This window comes from Ips typographus, linkage group LG3 (genome assembly GCF_016097725.1).
Source record: "Ips typographus isolate SLU linkage group LG3, UJ_Ityp_2.0, whole genome shotgun sequence".
Taxonomy (NCBI): Eukaryota; Metazoa; Arthropoda; class Insecta; order Coleoptera; family Curculionidae; genus Ips; species Ips typographus.
Window position 1 is genome coordinate 11,430,772 of NC_138424.1, and position 19,972 is coordinate 11,450,743.

The following is a 19,972-nucleotide window of genomic DNA, read 5'->3' on the forward strand; positions in this document are numbered from 1 at the left end:
AAGAAAGCTAGGATGACGTTTCGGTTGAGAAAAACTTGCGCTGTTGCCATAGTATAGATAACAAAATAAAAGATAACTAACTGCTTTAACACACTTTTTTCCGTTTACATTAATAAAAAATTGAAATTTGTGACGTCTTCATTTAGTTTGTAATGACAGCACAGTAAGAGATAGTCTCTGCTTATTCCAGCAATATCCTCTGAACTTTTCGCAGAAATCCTCCAACTGCTTTTCAAGAGTAGTGTTCGTGTTCCTCCACATATTCCTTGCTTACAATTATCTGCGGCTCAACAGCTTCCATGACAGCAATAGATAGGCGATGATTATATAGCAGAGTTTCTCTCTGCTCGTAGAGTTTACGGGTTTCTCGGGGTTTTAGAAACGAATACAGTAGTCGAAACGCATTATTTGCATACAATCTCCTTACACAACGCTGTTTGGATGTCAATCAGGAAGTCAGAGTGAGGCATGACCAGCTGGTAGAAGTGTTAAACCAGAAAAACCTGGACTCACGAGATATCATGATCATTGTCAACCTTCATTTTAACCAAAAGGCAACAGTGCGAGTACAAGAAACGAGGACTAACCCTATAAAACCCAAAAGGGGCGTAAAGCAGGGAATTGTTTCTTCGCTACTTTTACTCACCATCTACTCTGAAGAAATATTTACCAGAACCCATGTCTGCGATTTGGAAGGTATCACATTAAATGGCAAGACAATTAATAACTTGCGCTATGCAGACCATACTGTCTTGCTTGCTGGAAATATGCTTGACCTATAACAAACTGAACTGAACTTTTTGTTTAATTTCTCCATATGCAATTTTTATGTAATGTAGGTACTGTAATAAAGTAAAATAACCAAATTTCCTCAAAAAGTACTACTTGTTTTTTTATATTTTTTAGAATTTTATTTGGTTTTTGGTTGGGCAGGGTTACTTATTTTAAATGGGAAGCCATGAGAATCAATATAATTAAATATTTCCTTCCATTCATATCTTTAGACACTTCATCAGGCACTGGCCAGTTGAACTCTATTTAGTAGGTCAGTGGTGTACATGGTAAGGTCAATTATTGATAGTTATCTGTTGTAGATGAAAATAGCAGAGAAACCTTGCTGGCAATCTGCATATGTCACTGAAGAGCCACCCAGAAGATGTGATTCAGATGAAGAAGACCAGAAATGTATATCATACCTCTTTAATAGAGAAAAGCGACTATCCTCACCATCTGGTGGGCATTATAACCTCATTTGAGCAAATTGATAAGAAAAAAGATGAGCTGGAGCTGCTTCGCTCAGCTCTAGAGAATAGCCTGAATAAATCTGATCGGCGACCTTCTGATAATATAATTACACGAGGTTCAAACATCTCCTTTAACTTCTGAACCGAAGATGTCCACGATGAAAATTGCATGATGTATTTTAAATATAAGCTATTGAACTGTAGCAAATAAATTCGTATCGATTCTCGAGAAGCTTTAGATAACACTATGTATATAACACTTTTCAATTTCTTTAATCTTATTTCAGTGCAGGTAGCAAGGTTGTCCGATCCGTAAGTTTCAAAATATTCAGCGTATTTTAGTGAAACAAAACCAATTTTGTGTCTCATTCCTAATATTACAGTTTCTATAATAAAAGTACCACTACTAAGTCAGTTTAATTTTTAGGAGCAATAGTAGAGAATATCGGTGCTGTATCAACCAAGGAGTATTCGGAATCTGATTCCCAAAGTGATTCAGAGGGTTCTACAAATCACACTGCAATTTGTGTTCCAAAAGAAGGAACAACTCCAGATGGATGTAGAGGAGAGAGCACTAGTGAGCCTGAACAAATTAGACAACCTAAGAGAGCCAAGTGAAAATGATATGTGAACAATCAAATTGGTACAATTATTGTTTTGTGGTAGTATGTAGTTTCTAATTTTTCTTACCTTTGGTGAACTGCTTGCTCGAAGTTAACATTAGAATTTATAGAAAAAAAAAATGTATTACTGTTGTTAAAAAAATAAAAGTGAATAAAGTTTGAATTTAAGAGTCAAGTAAATATAGAGATAAGAAATAAATAAATACAGGGTGTCCCGCGAGATAAGGGACAAAATTTCACTCCGTGTAAATTCGAGTCGAAAATGTTCTATGAACATGGGTTTTCAAATGCTTCCTTACCAGATGATGTTTTCTTAAAAATATTCAGATCGTATACACATTTTCTACTTCACCTAATTTGACGTAGAAAGGACCCTTAAGAAGTTAATTTTTTAACCTTACGTGATATTCCAAAATTGTATCTTTGCAACTTTCACTTTGTGGAAAATGGTAAACTTTTTCGGAACATTTGGAATAACCCTGTATACCTAAAATAAATTTGTCTAGATAACAAAAAAGTAAAAAAATAGAACATTTCTTCTAAGAAACGATCAATAAATGCCATTCAAAATAAATCAATTTTATGAGTTTCCAATATGAACGTAAACCCGACACCATTTGTAAATAAACATAACATACCTACTGATAAACCCATCAGGCCTAATCCTTTGTGGTTCTTAAAATAATCTGCAAAATTCCACTTGAATAGCATATTCGGTTTGGCATACTTTCTGCACATGATACAATGTAAAGTAGTTTTCGAAACATTAACTACTTTTTGGTGATTTTAAAATCGATATTAACGAGGACATTCAATTTCCATTTTTATCTGGTTTACCCTAATCTCTAGATTTTTTTAAAATATAAGCTACTGAACCTTAGCAAATAAAATACGAATCGATACTCGAGAAGCTTTTTAGATAACACTATAAATTAAACGAACAAGTCAGATATCAGTTTAATAGTTTAATTTTTAGGAGCAACCTATAGTTGAGAAGATGGGTTCAAAATCTGATTCTTGAAAATGAACCAGACTGTCGTACAATTCACACTGCAATTAGTGTTCCAAAAGAAGGAACAACTCCAGACTAGTGTAGATGGAGCTAGTGAGCCTGAAAAAATCATAAAAATGAAGAAAAAATCGAAGTGAAAATGATAAGTGAACAATCAAGTTGGTACCATTATTTTGCTTTAGTAGTCGGTAGTTTTGTAGTTTTTTTCTTTTCTTATCTTCCGTGAGACTTGTAAGACTGTTTTATTAAAAAAAAATAGTCTTTTAATTTAAAATAAGCTTTGTATATTAAATAAATGTTCAAGTTGCCCTTTGCTTTTGAAAACTTTATTTCACTGTTTCTGAGAAACAGTATACGTCAAAGTATAGACTGAAAAAAATGTTTCCCTCGAGTGTTTATGTGCTATATTTTACGTTATTTGATAAAACAAAATAACACTTTGGAAGACACAGAAGAAACAGTGAAGAACTTTTACGAGTTAGAGTTTTGTATGTAGAGTTCAAAAGGCCAATACTTCCTGGAAATATTATCTAGATATTAGCCAGGTCAGTTAGCTTAGTAAGATTAATTATTTGCAACAAAACACAATAGGATATTATTAAAATTAAAATTGACTTGTAAGAATTAAATTAAATCTAATTTTAAAATGGTATATCCACATGCCCATTTAAAATAGTACATTATTCAAAGAGCTTGTAATGATAGCTATTACTCACGAAGATAAAGTTTTGCGACACAAATGTTAGAAATGCCAAAAATGTATAAAACGTATTCAACCAAAGTCAAACTGATTTCATTACTTTTCAAGTATATTTCGTTGTTTTGTACCTCTATATGGGATTGAGTTTGATAGTTTTCAGGTTTACTACACAACAATAGTCATAACTGTCAAAATTCCACTCCTAAAGGTATAAAATACCTTTGGTACTGTTTATACTGATTTTACTGAAGAGTGTGTTGTGATTTTACAGCTTTATGGAAAGAATTTTGACGGTTGCCATATTTCAAAATACACTAAAACTAAGTCGGAATTACACAAGCAAATGTTACAAATGCCAAAAGTGCTACAGTCTACTAATCTTTATTAAATTAATACTTAATGAGACTTTAAACAGATAGCAAATTATATATTTTTTAGAAAATAATACAAAATATCAGTACAATAATTTATAATAAATATGACCTGTATGCAATGCTTTTCATACAATTTGTCCATCACATTATTGATATTCACAGTAAGATACATTCTATTTGTCATATTACATTCTATTTAATTTTAGTTGCCTATTTTGACGTAATGACAAAGCAGAAAGTAATTATTAATTGCTTGTGAAAGATTATTTATATAGAGATTATTTATAACATTAAAGTGTCAACATTTTAAATATAATAACTTGCAATACACACACTTTAATTAGAAAATAAATAACAGAATTAAGCAATGAAAAAAGCCAACCTTTGAGAATAAACTAATGGTTTTAATAATGTTGAGTTTCTGAATAAATTGACATTAAAAACTTAAAACAGAAACAGAAACAAAAAATATTAAAAAATGGTACAGAGTAATTTATTTTATGTGCCTTGAAACTCAATGATGTTACAACATTGATGTAAACTGATTTTTGTCTTTTCTTGACATCTTTGACTTATTAAATTTTGTTGTCAGTTACTGTTTGTAGTTTTAGGTCCAACTTTTTTATTATTAAGCTTAAACACTACTTACGTTGCTTGATTTATCCTAGAAACTAGGAAGTTACAAAAGTGGGAGGAACTACATAATGCAACACATTAATTTCCATAAGAGGATTAAGTTATCCACACGTGCTATGGGTGGCAATCCCATTGTCAAAAAACTGATGAGTTTTAATGGTAAAACTGCAATCTAACCTAAACAATACTGAAATATAAAATGTTTGATCCCTGTTTATAATTTGACTACCATAGTAATATTCCTTCCAAAAAAACTCCATCTGAAATACAAACAAGTTACTCCAATGGTCTGCTATACTTGAAAACTAACAAAATTACCTTATTTAAACATGTATTTTTGGAAATCAAAACTCTGTCATTTCTCTGCCGTCCGGTCCTGTACCAAACTTAACTTGTACATCCACTGCAGCCCTTTTTCTCCTGGATTTAGGTTTGTCATCCTCAGAAGGTTGTTCGGTTTCTTCCTTCTCATCTTTAGAATCAGTCGAATCAGTGGATGAAGGAGGATCCATAGTTATAGTGCTAAAATACAAATTTGCAACACTTGTAACCATATCTAAGTGTTTATTAAAGGAATATTAGTAATACGTGCTTGTCTTATCTACTGATCCTTAAACAATTCCGTTGTGTTCAGTTTAGGTAGGATTTACGACCACTTATGACAGGAAAACATTTTAAATGATTTAACAAACGTGCTTAGTTACACAATATTTAACACGTTTTTTTAAACCTTAACTCAGGTATTTGAGTATACTTACGTGATTGACAAAGGCACAACTGTAACTTAACTAAACACCTAAACCACTGTCTCGTTATCTAAACTTGATGAACTGAAAGTCGACACAGGATCGTTAAAGCCAAATGACTGTACTTTTTGTGTATTGGTCAAAATCGATATTCTCAATTAACTATTTAGGGGCTCAGGTAATTTATTTGCAAGGTCGAACTAGAAAACCTACCGTATTAAGGTATGAAACAATGTTTACTGAATTGAGAGAACTGAACAAATTCTAGTTATATAGAGCAAATTTTGATATGATTTTTTCTAAAACTAGATTCCAGTTGTTATTGATGGGTGTTTTAGAAACCTAAATATTGGTAAAGCTTAAAAATGATTGATTTACCTTTGTTGTTTTTTTCAGATGTTATTTTGTCATTGTGATTGATATCACAATTAGACAATGTTAGATGCCAATCAAAATGTTGATTTTTATTCTTTGTTATGTTTTTTCCAGGTAATTTTCTGCCTTTTAGTATGTAATTTTGATAAAATTTTCTTTTCATCGGAAATTGCTATTGAATGTTAGACGACAATATAAATTTGGTTGAGTTTACCACTCAGTAGATTAAGGAATATTTCAAAAAATCGTAGTAAAACGTAGTCGTTAAAACGTTAAACACATAAATAATCAAATATTTATACAACTTGGTAATAAAAAGGTTAATGTGTTCTTAATAATTATTACAAACAAAGAAAAAAATGTTTCTGAATATTATGACAGTTATTTTGAAAATTATAACGTGCTAACAACTAAATAGTGTTCTACAATCACGTGACAACTGCCACTAACGTCAAAACTGTCAAACCTTGGTCTAAAGTTGCAAAAATCAGGTTTTAAAAACGTTTTCTTGCAGTATTTGCTATAAAATGTGTTTCTGAATATTATGACAGTTATTTTGAAAATTTTCACGTGACCGTCTAGCTAAATAGTGTTCTACGATCACGTGACAACTGTCACTAACCTCAAAACTATCAAACTATGCTCTAAAGTTGCAAAAATCAGGGTTTAGGAACGTTTTCTTGCAGTGTTTGATATAAAATGTGTTTCTGAATATTATGACAGTTATTTTGAAAATTATCACGTGATCGTCTAACTATATAGTGTTCTACAATCACGTGACAACTGTATCACTAATGTCAAAACTCTCAAACCTTGCTCTAAAGTTGCAAAAATTAGGTTTTAAAAACGTTCTCTTGCAGTATTTGGTATAAAACCTGTTTCTGAGATTTATGACAGTTATTTTGACAATTTTCACCTGACCGTCTAGCTAAATAGTGTTCTACGATCACGTGACAACTGTCACGAACCTCAAAACTATCAAACTATGCTCTAAAGTTGCAAAAATTAGGGTTTAGGAACGTTTTCTTGCAGTGTTTGATATCAAATGTGTTTCTGAATATTATAACAGTTATTTTGAAAATTATCACGTGATCGTCTAACTAAATAGTGTTCTACAATCACGTGACAACTGTTACTAAAGTCAAAACTGTCAAACCTTGGTCTAAAGTTGCAAAAATCAGGTTTTAAAAACGTTCTCTAGCAGTATTTGGTATAAAACGTGTTTCTGAGATTTATGACAGTTATTTTGACAATTTTTACGTGACCGTCTAGCTAAATAGTGTTCTACGATCACGTGACAACTGTCACTAACCTCAAAACTGTCAAACACTTACCAAGTATGTTCTCCTAAGTCTATATTGTTTTTAAGTTAAAGAACTCTTAGATCACTTAGTTGCATTGCCACTTCCTTCAACTGTAATACACTAATTAATTATTTTGGCTTGTCTAGTTTTATGTATGCACAAACTCCAAAACATAACGGATATAGTGTTCAAGTAAGTAAGATTATTGGTATTAGCAGTTAGTTACACGTGTAAACGAGAACTACGTGCTGAAATCAAACTGAGAGTAATAATTTTGATGTGTAGGATTCGACTTTAAAAAATTAAAAGTAGTTCAAAGCCGTTTTCTAATAATAGTTTCGCTTTTAAATATAGAGGAATTCAACAGAATATGTTTATTGTAAGTAAGTAAAATGCATAAATTACTAGCTATCCATCCAAAAATAGTGACGAAAGAAGATTATAGTATATTTTCTTAATAATTATACTGTTATTATTTCTAGATATCGTATCGATAATAGTTTAAATAATTAATAGTTTATGTGCTTGAAAAAAGTGGGTTTTTAGTAGCAAATTTACAGGGTGTCCGAAAAATATTCGACCAGCAGGTGGAGATCCAAATTTTGGTTTTGGTGGTGGTCTTTTTCAAAATGTTTTCTCTTGTTAACCTGGTGAACTACCTACCTATCTCATTCGAATTTTCTATCAATCCTAGTAAAGTGGTACCAATCCTACGATTACTTATGAGCACCATTGAAAATACTTCAAATTCTACAATCTCTGTAATGGTTTAAGTTTCTTTTTCATATTAACTAATTGTTGAAAAATTGTCGAAATTTTATTGATGATATTATTAATAAAACATTGTATCCACATATTATCTTTGTTCTTGACAAAATCGTGTATTAAATATTCCGTATTTTTGTCAATATAACTTAATACGCGTTTTATTGTGTTTGATAAGATTTCATAGGTGCAATGCGATTTAGAAACGTCAATCACAAGTTTAATTGCATTATTTGCAACGCACTATCAAACAATGCCATTTATTGCTATGGAATCTAACTCACAGGTTAACTATCCTATTATAGTTATTCATTGTCACAATTATTCTATCACTCTGTCTAATACATTTTTTTTATGTGTTAACGTTGTTATTTAAAATAGTTTTTCTTTCAATTGAATGAGTAACTTAAATTATCTACCGTTTTTCTAGTTCTTCTACCGTTCTCCTGAAACTTTTCATATAACTTTTTCAATTTATTGAATAGGAAATTTAATAAAAAATCTAAAAATGCTCCAAATTATTCTCTAAAACCACGTGATGTCAGAATTGTCAAAATTTTACTAGAATTTGCAAGAATTACATTTTCACACAGTTTTCGAAACAAGACGATTTTCTGAGATTTGACAGATATTTTGACAATTGTCACTTCATAGTCTAGCTAAGTACTCTTCTGAAATCACGTGACAACTGTCAATAAGGTCAAAACTGTCAAACCATGCTCTAAAGTTGCAAAAATCAGGGTTTAGAAACGTTTTTTTGCGGTATTTGATATAAAACGTGTTTCTGAATATTATGACAGTTATTTTGAAAATTATCACGTGATCGTCTAACTAAATAGTGTTCTACAATCACGTGACAACTGTCACTAACTTCAAAACTGTCAAACCTTGCTCTAAAGTTGTAAAAATCAGGTTTTAAAAACGTTTTCTTGCAGTATTTGGTATAAAACCTGTTTCTGAGATTTATGACAGTTATTTTGACAATTTTCACGTGACCGTCTAGCTAAATAGTGTTCTACGATCACGTGACAACTGTCACTAACCTCAAAACTATCAAACTATGCTCTAAAGTTGCAAAAATCAGGGTTTAGGAACGTTTTTTTGCAGTATTTGATATAAAACGTGTTTCTGAATATTATGACAGTTATTTTGAAAATTATCACGTGATCGTCTAACTAATAGTGTTCTACAATCACGTGACAACTGTCACTAACGTCAAAACTGTCAAACCTTGGTCTAAAGTTGCAAAAATCAGGTTTTAAAAACGTTCTCTTGCAGTATTTGGTATAAAACGTGTTTTTGAGATTTATGACAGTTATTTTGACAATTTTCACGTGATCGTCTAGCTAAATAGTGTTCTACGATCACGTGACAACTGTCACTAACCTCAAAACTGTCAAACTATGCTCTAAAGTTGCAAAAATCAGGGTTTAGGAACGTTTTCTTTTAGTATTCGATATAAAGAGTGTTTTTGAGATTTGATTATTATGACAATGATCACGTGACTGTTTAGCTAAATTAGCCTTTAAAACCACGTGATCTAACAATTATTATTAAAAAAATGAAAAATCTGTATTTTTGAAGTACGGTTTATATATTATTTATAGCAAGAACAGAATGTGACAGTTTCATACTATTGTTGAAATGTTCTGTCACATTCTGTTTCAATACTTTTTTTGAGAATCCATTATATACAGTTTGTTCATAAAGTTTATATGAAATTTAATTAAAACTTGGGGATTCAGAAAAATGTTTGGACGTATTATAATTTTTAAACGCTCATTTTTTGAAAACAAGTTTAAAAATACAGGGTGTCTCAAAATTTTAATACGTCCTTCCAGTTAACCTTTTGAAATGTGTATATCACTCACCCGTTGGAACTACAATGCAATTTTCACTTGATTACAGTGACAATTGCACTCCTAAGTGAAAATTGCAACCTTCTGGTGAACATATTGTTCAAATCATAGCTACTGTATAACAAATTGGCGTCACATCCGCACATCTAATCTAATCTGACTGACTGAAATTTTAGAAAATATTGCAGTCAGATTGTTGCCCTAAAGAAACAGCTTTCTGGCATTTTATGGTTATTTCCCTAAAAATTCCTCTCCTTCGGATGGTGCACTTTTTTGTCAAATAACCATGAAATTCATTCAGGCTCTTTCTAGGGCAACAAACCTTTATGCATAGTTTTGGGCAATTTTACATGCACTAAACCTATTACTATTGAGAATTCTCATTTCTTAGTATTCTTCTTGTAGAGGTTGGTACTTTTTGGAATATCATAGTTCTTAACTTGATTGAGATAAAGCAAAACGGCTGGCATGTTTATATCCCAGCTTTTTGGAATCTATGATTCTGTGAAAAATGTTGTACCTAAATAAACGTACAGCTAAATCAAACTATAACACGAATACCATATGATTTTGCAGTAGATCCGATGACAGACTTCAAAAAGTTAAAATATGAGTTTTGCTTTATCTCAATCTACTCAGAAGCATTGACAATCAAAAATTTAGTTTTGAAATCTTTCATTTCTCGAAAACAATTAAATATTGACATAATACGAGTATAATGAAAATACCCCGACCTTTAAAATCCATAAATGCCATAAAATGGGGATTCTTATTTGGAAATGTAACTAGAAGGTCGTATCTCAGTTTTGAGACACCTGCTTACCATAGTTTACCATAGATTTTTTCCAAAAAATACGCGGCTATAACATTTTTCTGATCATTCCCTGAGTTTTAATTGAATTTATTCCAAACTCTATAGACAAACTGTAGAATACTAGACTGATGACAATTTGGTGGTTATAACGTTTGCAAGTACATTGAAGATATTTAGGGTTTGAGCGTTTTTATTGTCACATTAGTCAACAACTGACAAAAGAATGAGTTTACAACACATCTGTCAAGATGTTATGACTGTGATGATGATGATGATAATGAGCGTTTTTAAACAAAATTTTAACTCCTCAATCTTCATAATCAAGCATCTTAGTACTACACTTTATACATTTGTATAGTAAACTATGGGTATTTTTTAATGTAAAATACGAGGCTAAAATATTGCTTTTTCTTTATGAAATACCCTATCAGAACTAATTTTTCTCAAAAACTTAATTCTCAAATCTCTACTACTACTTATGAATAGTTTCTGATAAACATTGTATCGGTTATTAGCCCACCCTGTATGTACGTAAAAAAAGGTTTTCCAAACAATATTGGAGAAACTTTGTATATTTTAGCAAAAGAAAATGTAATAATGTGAAGAAAATACAATTCAAAAAGTAGTAGTAGTCCTAGTATAAAAGTAATTACTAGTATCTGACTGATTAAGAAATACATACCAGTTTTCTTGATGTCACAGATTAAAAGCTCAACAACTAATTAAACATATTAGTATCCTTGTCCTCAATTTAGCTGTATAGAATAATTTGCATTTCCTCATTTATTAGTACGAAATCACCTTACCAGTCACTTTTGTTTCACCGTTCAAAATCATGCGTTACAAATTGTTTGATATTGGTCTTATTGATTCCTTATAACATATTAGTATTTTCAACGTACGGTCAATTATCTGTATATAAACAAACCCGGATTGTTTTTATATTGGGAAAGTGAACAAAGAAATTTAATTACTATAGTCAATTTCCTAGCATGAGAAATCAATAAATGGTTCCAGGTACAAGCGGTTTTTTTACATTATTTTGTAGGCTGTATAAGGGAAAAGCTGGTTAAAGACTGTCAGTTCAGAGACGTTGACGAAGCAACTTCCTAAAAACCACTTGGACTATTATTACAGTTTAGATGGCAAGTAATGAATGCAAATTGTCGGAAAATTCAACTGAAAATGACGAAGAAAATAGGACAAAACGCAACGCAGTGGATACACCCTTAAAATCTCAAACTCTTCCTGATGGAGCTAAAGCGGAGGAGTTTTCTTCCTCTAATGAGGAAGAATGTAATTTAACTGAAGGTCAGTTACTAATAAATTTATTAGACTGCTTTGTTATTTTATTGTTTCTTTTGTTATTTCAGGTGGCCGGAAGTAGAATACAAAGCACTTAAGAATGAATTTGTGGCTCTAGATTGCTGTTATGGAATGAAATTGAATAGAAGCAAACTGCGGTTAGATGTTTCAATAGTAGTTGTTTACATCAATATCAGAAACTACTTATTAATGAAAGTGTGTTTTGTAGTGTTAATTTAAATAAATAAACGAATGAACTTAACAAAATAGTTGATTCTGTAGAACATATCTAATTTTAAGTAATTATTACAGCCACTATTTTGTTTTTCTGTCTTACAAAAAATATGCATTACAAACAGTACCAAGTTTACTGATCTCAGACAAATTAGAGGCTTTGCTACTCTCTAAAATTATTTTCATTTTCAGTAAAGCTTTCTTACTATACTTGATACTTATGATATTGATAATATCGATTTACATGGTCAATGATCTGTGAAAAAAATAAAATTTTTTTCGCCCTGTTATTAGAAAAGCCCTAGTTAGTAAAGTCATAAAAATCTAGGCGTAAACAAACATTACAGAGCCTTTTGTGTGTAAAAATTATCAATAAAGTTTAAATTGTTTGTAAGTATTTTGCTGATCCTGCACCATAATGTCTATGAACTTTCATAATATAAATAATATAAAACTTTCAACTGAAGTAAATAAATACTTAGTTATTCTAAAAATGTCCATGTTTGATCTAAAACACTTTAAAAGATAAATATCATCGTTACAATGCTAAAACCACGAATATGCTATTGTTTAACATACCACATTCGTGGTTTTGTCATTGTATTAACGATAGTTAATAATAAGTATACGACGATATAACGTTTGGAACAAGATGGTCCAAATTTGTGAGCCACATTTAAAGATGTATTGTATTCCTAAACAGATTTATAACACACACAGTTTAAAATGAAGCTTTTCCTAAGATTTTCAGGTTTTTGATACTTTTGGTATATCTCACATGACTTCGTGTAACCAATTTATAGAAACTCGTCTTAGTTAAATGGTTCAAACATGTTTCACTTGACGATTTGAATTTGTTTGCTGCCCAGGAGCAGTACATTGAAGGTCCGCGGGCCGCGGGTATGTTAGTACAGGCAATAGAAAATCACCACAATGTCGAGGATTTCTGAGCAACGCTTTAGCTTACAAGCCGAACTTGTGAGTTCTGAGCAAATTGTGGTTCTTGCTTAAATGGCGACATCTAAAATAGGGCCATGGTCATGCGTGCGCTTTCTCAAATTATGAGTTTGTGATGCTTTTGGTGCTTTGACTGCTTTGAGGAACTTCTCTGATCTGATTTTCTTTTGAGCAGTTGTTAGCCAGTATAATGACCTGTGCTCCATCTATCCGTTGCACTGAACTTTAGCCTCTTATTATGTATGGTTCGGCGTTGTTTCTGACAGTGTCAATATGTGGTGTTAACGTTTGTGCTTTTTGGTTTGGGTGATTACTGGTTTCTTAAGTCATTCTTGGTTGGTTGGAAGGCTCTTATCCATGGTGAGAGGTTTGGTTCAAATTTCACTCGAAACCATTCTAGAACGATCTGTTTTTTGCGTATTTGTTTGACTGAAAGTACATCTTACAGAACATGTTAATGAGATTTCAACATTTTTTATTTAGTAATCAGGAGTGGCCACCGCTGATTTCCAGGTAGGAAATGATGTCCAGAGACTGGTGACAGGTTAACTAGGAGAGACAACAGCAGAACACAGGGAAAACGGATAAACAGCTTCAACACTTGTTTTATCCTAAAAGGTATCCAGAGATATTGTCACGTTTAGGGGTGCGTAGTGGGGGACGGTAGAGAAACAACTCAGGTCACAGGTAAGACTTGTTTATTATAAAAACAATGTAAAACAAACACTAACCCCCAGAATAGAAGGGCCACTAATGCCGTAATCACAGATCTCTTCATGGAAGTACGAGGGTGAGTCTAGTTCAGCTCTTCAGCTATACCGTAAAGGGGGACACGCAGGGTGTTTTTGTACGGTGTGACCAAAGGACCAAGTAGTCAACTGATAGGGTTAAGGGTTCTAACGGTCACTTCAAGTTGCGAGAGAACCCTTCTCTTTTCAGCCTGGGATCCTAAGAGGGTAGCAAACCGTCCCACCACTTCAAGTTAGAGACTGTTGCTCGCCGACCGACCCGGACACCAGTAACCTCCCCCTGGGGAGGATCTCAGAGTTCAGTGTCCTAGCCGAGCTACGGTGCATCTTTTATACTCGTCAGCGACCTCATTACGCTAACCTTGCTGACTGTGGTGGTTACTGGGTGTGCACCGTAACTACTAACACGGGTGTGACAATATTGACAAGTGCTAAAGCCATTTAAAGTAAACCAACATAAATTGAAGAAAAAAAACTTACAAAAATAAGTGCGAGTTGAGAAAAGCAATGGGATTTAAAAAGAACCCCTTGGTTGTTGCGATCGGCTTTCCACCTTCAAGGGTAGTTGGCAGTTATAGTGCCCTTAGAGTGCCTAGCACGGTCTTGGGGTGTTGCAGATGAAATCTTTGGCCGGAAAAGTCACGGTTGGAAAACTTCGATCTCCGGTCAGAAAACTCCCAAGATCTCTGGTTGGCAACTAAAATTTTCAGTTGGAAACCTCCTGGATCTCTATTCGGAAACTCCAGAAAAAAATTCCAGGGACTCCGGGTCGAGTCGAACTCAAAATCTGTGTTGAAAAATATGGCCGATGCAAAATAAATCACAAATAACCCAAAATCAAACCAAATTCGCGATTCGGCCCCCCAGATGATTATAGATTTAAATAATTAAATCAGATCACACACACGTGCCACACTCCTGCTAAGACGTCGACGTTTCTGAGCCTGTATTCGTCATCAGTCTGCTAACCGAAAAGAACCACGCGATTTGTACATCATTAATTGTCATTACCGACCGATTCTCACCATACAATAACGTAAGTTATTAATAGTAATCTATACAACGTGATGATGTATCACGTATTGGTGTTTTGCTCCTGCAGTAATGTGCCAAGTTTGCTCTACTAACAAAACGAGCATTCACCATCGGATCTGCACAAGTAGTGCGGCCGCCTTTTGCGGATTATTAATGACATGCAAATCGAGTGGCTCTCTACATGTTTGTTATGTTTTATGTTGTGGTTTTCCTCGTATTACATGCTAATAATGCTAACACCGCACCGCAATCACCGCATGCTGCAATCTGCATGGTGTGATGGAAAATATTCTACTGCCAGGGGTACAAAAGCTTAATAAGCCAAATGATGACGAGTACACAGTACAGGCTCAGTAGAAACGCCAACGTCTTCAGGAGTGCCCCTTAGCTAACCGAAAAGAACTACGCGATTTGTGTGTGTAAAGTCAACTTAATAAAAGATTGGGGGTTCAGTGCTGGGTGTGGAATCCTGAATTCTCTTGCGTACAATGGCCGATGTCGTAGTTTTTCGCGGCAATGTACAGACTAAGCTTCTGATTTGCGATGCAAATTTTACTTCATATTCCGGATAATCTCTGAAGATGCCCTTTGACCGTGCAGATCAACCAGATGGGTTATGAATAATGGAAGTTCGATTACTCATATCCATCTTGTCCATGTTTGTAGAACACTTTGACAATATTATACATCCCTTCCAAAGTATGTTCTTTGGGCCTTGGGCAGCTATACAACGAGTAATTTAACGCAAACGGGATGTCACAATGGAAAATCAATCAGGTGATTAAAAATACTGAAGCAAGTCTGGATTGCCTGATCTGATGTCTATTTGTCCGACGTCCTAAACTACTTTTTCTTACCCGGTGACACCTACTTATTCGCCTTTGATCATAGATTCTTTACGCACCCGCACATGGTACTATTTTTTGATATTTTAGATAATTTCGTAAAGGACGTAAACAGAAATTATTAGCCTTGGAAATCTATCAGTTGGCTGTGATAATGAAAGATCAGGCTAGAAGATGTACTACGATTTCAATGTCCGATGATGTTTTCGGCATTTTTGGTAGACTAGTCGTTTTTCATTTTTTGTGTATGTAGTAAGGGTGATCAACGCTGTGCAAGAGAAAGCCGCTAATATGTTCATCCCTTATGAATGGTATATTGCTCCAGATGGAACTATATTGGTGCCATTTTAGTTGTAATACTGATGCTAGCCAACATCAAACAATTGTCATCTTAATTCTTTAAAGGATGCTGCTTGAACGTGAAAATCAACCAGATGGCTGTGAGTAATAGAACATTTGGCTAGAGGAACTAATTCGATTTTAACGTCTGATAATGTCTCTAACATTGTCTGTAGTCTAGTTGCTTTCATTTTTTTTTGAGAATATAAGGATTATCAACGCTGTGCAAGAGAAAGCCGTTAGAATGTTTATCGACGTGCCTTATGAATGGTATATTGCTCCAGATGGAACTATATTGGTGCCATTTTAGTTTAAATACCGGTGCTAACCAAGTTCAAATCAAAGTGAGGGTCACAAGTGGCTTAGGTGTAAAATCCTGAGTTTCTTGTAGTATATCCGATGATGGCCAACGTCGTAATTTTTCTCGGCAAGAGTGCGGATTAGTCATTACAACGGCCAATTCACTGTGATTAATAAGCATTGATTTGCAATGCGAGTTTTTTTTCATACTCTGGATAATTCCTGAAGATGCCCCTTGACCGTGGAGATCAACCAGATGGCTATGAATAATGGATCATTTGGCTATATGAACTAATCCGATTTCAAAGTTTGATGAGGTTTTGGCATTTTTGGTAGACTGGTCGTTTTTCATTTTTTGTGTATATAGTAAGGATGATCAACGCTGTGCAAGAGAAAGCCGTTATTATGTTCATCGACGTCCCTTATGGATGGTATATTGCTCCGGATGGAACTATATTAGTGCCATTTTAGTTGTAATACTGATGCCAGCCAACAATCAATCAAAGGCTTGTGGAGCTCACGAGTGGCTTAGATCCTGATGGATTTTCTCGTAGGAGGTTATCCGATGATGGCTGGCGTGGTAATTTTTTTATTGTGCAAGAGCATTGATTTGCTCTCTGTGGATCTTTCTTGTCATCTTATCAGGGACCGTGAAAATCAATCAGATGGCTATGAGTAATGCAACATTTGGCAAGAGAAACTAATTCGATTTTAATGTCTGATAATATTTTCAACATTGTCTGTAGTTGCTTTTATTTTTATTTTTTGAGAATATAAGGATTATCAACGCTGTGCAAGAGAAAGCTGTTAGAGTGTTTATCGACGTGCCTTATGAATGGTATATTGCTCCAGCTGGAACTATTATTGGTTCTATTTTAGTTTGAATGGTGATGGCAACGACCCACCACGGGCTTGCCGGGTCTGAAGAGTGGCTAGGAAACACACGGCGGATGCTGCACATCTACATCCTCTGCACGCTTCTGTCATGTGCATAAGTGTGGAATCCTGGATTTTCTCGACTAGGACATTGGATGATGGTCAGCGTGGTATTTTTGCATACTCTGGGTCAGCAAGTTTTGGCAGAAAAGTGTTTGCCACGCCCAGGAATCGAACGCATGGTCACCAGAAGTGAGAGTATCATCAAATCCAAGCTATAATCAACTTGGCCACGCAGCTCCCTACAAAATCTTGAATAAACTATCATATAACCTGTTATCGATATTTACAAGGTGTGTGAAGAAAGTAATGAGACTGATTTGTGTACAGCAAAATGGATTTTTTTATTAGCAATATCATTTGTTTCAAAGTAGGTCTTCTGAGCAGCTATACACCGAGTAATTTAATGCAAACGGGATGACACTGCCTTACCAGCTGGCAATATTACTAGTTTTTATTAGTTTTCTCAAACATCTCGTATTTTATCTGGTGCTTTCACACATGCACACAATCTGATCACAATGGAAGATTAATCAAGTTATTAAGAATGATAAAGCGAGTATGTGTCCCTTGATAAAACCCAAAGATGGCGCCGTCTGTTGATATTTTGGATAATTTCTGAAGGGACATCTTCATATGAAACTATATCGGTTTCATTTTAGTTTTAATGCTGATGCTAAACAACGACAAACCATAAGCTGGTGGAGTACACCAGAGGCTGAGGAGTTGGGTTCTAGTTTGTCTCGTCTCATGTCAGCGTGGTATTTTTTGCATACTTTGGGTCGCGAAGTTTTGGCAGAAATGTGTCTGCCACGCGCAGGACAAAACTGGCACAGTAAAGTCTCAAATTTACTATATGAAACAAGTTAAATCTGTATTTGCCATAGCCAATGATTCTGGTAGATAGCGCAACTCATGCTTAATTTGCGCTGAGAATGTTTCTTGATATTTTGGATATTTTCCAAAGGGACATTTTCAGAATTGATTGGCCTTGAAAATCTACCAGATGGCTGTGATAATGGAACATTAGGCAAAGGCTTGCGGGGATCACAACTGGTTTAGGTGTGGAATAGTGATTTTCTTGTATATCCTATGATGGCCCACGTCGTAATTTTTGGAAGGCTATGAATAAAGGAACATTTGACTAGAGGAACTAACCGATTTCAATGTCTAATGATGTTTTCGGCATTTTTGGTGACTAGTCGTGTTGCTTTTTTATGTATAATGTAAGGATGATCAACGCTGTGCAAGAGAAAGCCGCTAATATGTTCATCGACGACCGACTTATGAATGGTATACTGCTCTAGATGGAACTATATTGGTGCCATTTTAGTTGTAATACTGATACTAGCCAACAACAAACCAAAGGCTTGTGGAGCGAACGAGTGGCTTAGATCTGATGGATTCTCTCGTACAGGTTATCCCATGATGGCTGGCGTGGTATTTTTTTTGTGAAAGAGCATTGATTTGCTCTCGGGAGCTTCCCAGAGTTGCATCGGCATCCTCTGTCCTGGGAAAAGGATGCCCCCGCTGACGGAGGGGCTCTTCTGGCGCTCTTCTTATCCTCCATTTCTTCTTTCTTCGTCAGCTCGTCCATCTCTGGTGGTCCTGGCACACTATAGGATGGCCAAACAGACGGCTTTCGTCCGTCTGTTTTTGCATCCTAAAGTTTTGGGGAATTAGGGTCTGGTGAGTGGCGAATCACGATTGAAGATGACTTTTAACTGCTATATGTAGTTAAATCGTGACAGACGATGCGGGCTTGATGTTAACAGAGTTTTTGATGCGTGGTGCCATCTGTGTGGACGTGTGCGAAGTGAGTCGCTACAGTACGAGTACTCTCCTTCCAGTGACAACAAAGTGATGTATGATGGAGTAGGGAAGAGTAATCTGAGTAATAATGGATTGACTGAAAGCAAGGACGAAGTTGGTAACGATGAGTTGCGGCGGTGCAGCGATGGACTTGAAATGCGACCGTGTTAGCATTGAAAGTGATTCCATATTATCTGCAGCCAGAAGATTGCGTGTTGCTTGTAGAGGGTCATCAGTTATGGGGTTGTGCCATCTGTGAGGACGTGTGCGAAGTGAGTCGCCACAATATCATATAACCTGGTATAGACATTTATATGGTGTGTGAGAAAAGTAGTGAGACTGATTTTGTATTTAGCAAAGTGTTTGTCAATTAACAATTTCATCCCTTTCAAAATAGGTCCTTGGAGCAGCTATACATCTTGCAATATTACAAGTTTTATTAGTTTTCTGAAACATCTCGTAACGCTTCTAGTACAGTCTAAAAGAGTCTGAAAAGGTTTCAGAAACTCTCAAAACAGTATAAAATTTCCAAAAGTTTCCAAATGCTTCTGAAACAGCATAGGAGCTTTCGAAAGATTTTGGAACAGTTTAAAAGTTTTCAAATGGTCTTCAACTAGTATAAAATCTTTCAACAGGCCTTAAAACAGTCTAAGAGCGATTCTAGAGCAGTTTAAAAGCTTTCAATAATTTCTAGAACCGTTTAAGCTTTCAGTTGACTCTAAAGCAGTCCAGAACCTACAACATGCTGTTGAAAACGGTCCAAAAACCTTCCAAATGCTCCTAAAAAAGATCAAATGCTTTCAGAGACTAAAGCAACTCCAAAAGATTCCAAAACAGTGCCTAGAAGCTTCCAAATGCTTCTGAAGCAGCATATAAGCTTCTAACAGCCTTTATATCCAGAGCAGTTTAAGGGCGTTTAACAGTTTCTAAAACCGTCTAAGGTACCAAAACAGTGTCTATAAGCTTTAAAATACTCCTGAAACTCCTACAGTCTAAAAGCTTTCTTAT

General features: G+C 34.5%; 3 long non-coding RNA genes across 5 annotated transcripts; 2 read left to right on the top strand and 1 right to left on the bottom strand.

Moving 5' to 3' along the window:
• Positions 1-1,429: 1,429 nt before the first annotated feature.
• Positions 1,430-2,030, top strand: LOC145725834 (uncharacterized). Its single transcript, XR_014177411.1, has 2 exons — positions 1,430-1,556; positions 1,672-2,030. It is a non-coding gene; the product is annotated as an uncharacterized LOC145725834 (long non-coding RNA).
• Positions 2,031-3,944: 1,914 nt separating this feature from the next.
• Positions 3,945-5,196, bottom strand: LOC145725833 (uncharacterized). Its single transcript, XR_014177410.1, has 3 exons — positions 5,178-5,196; positions 4,908-5,111; positions 3,945-4,849 (listed from the first exon to the last, which is right to left on the bottom strand). It is a non-coding gene; the product is annotated as an uncharacterized LOC145725833 (long non-coding RNA).
• A 1,864-nt stretch (positions 5,197-7,060) lies between these two features.
• Positions 7,061-12,024, top strand: LOC145725832 (uncharacterized). Of its 3 annotated transcripts, none has more exons than XR_014177407.1 (3): positions 7,061-7,206; positions 11,501-11,763; positions 11,826-12,024. It is a non-coding gene; the product is annotated as an uncharacterized LOC145725832 (long non-coding RNA). The 3 variants fall into 3 exon arrangements; XR_014177408.1 differs by lacking the exon at positions 7,061-7,206 and adding an exon at positions 7,256-7,393; XR_014177409.1 differs by lacking the exon at positions 7,061-7,206 and adding an exon at positions 7,262-7,397.
• Positions 12,025-19,972: the final 7,948 nt, after the last annotated feature.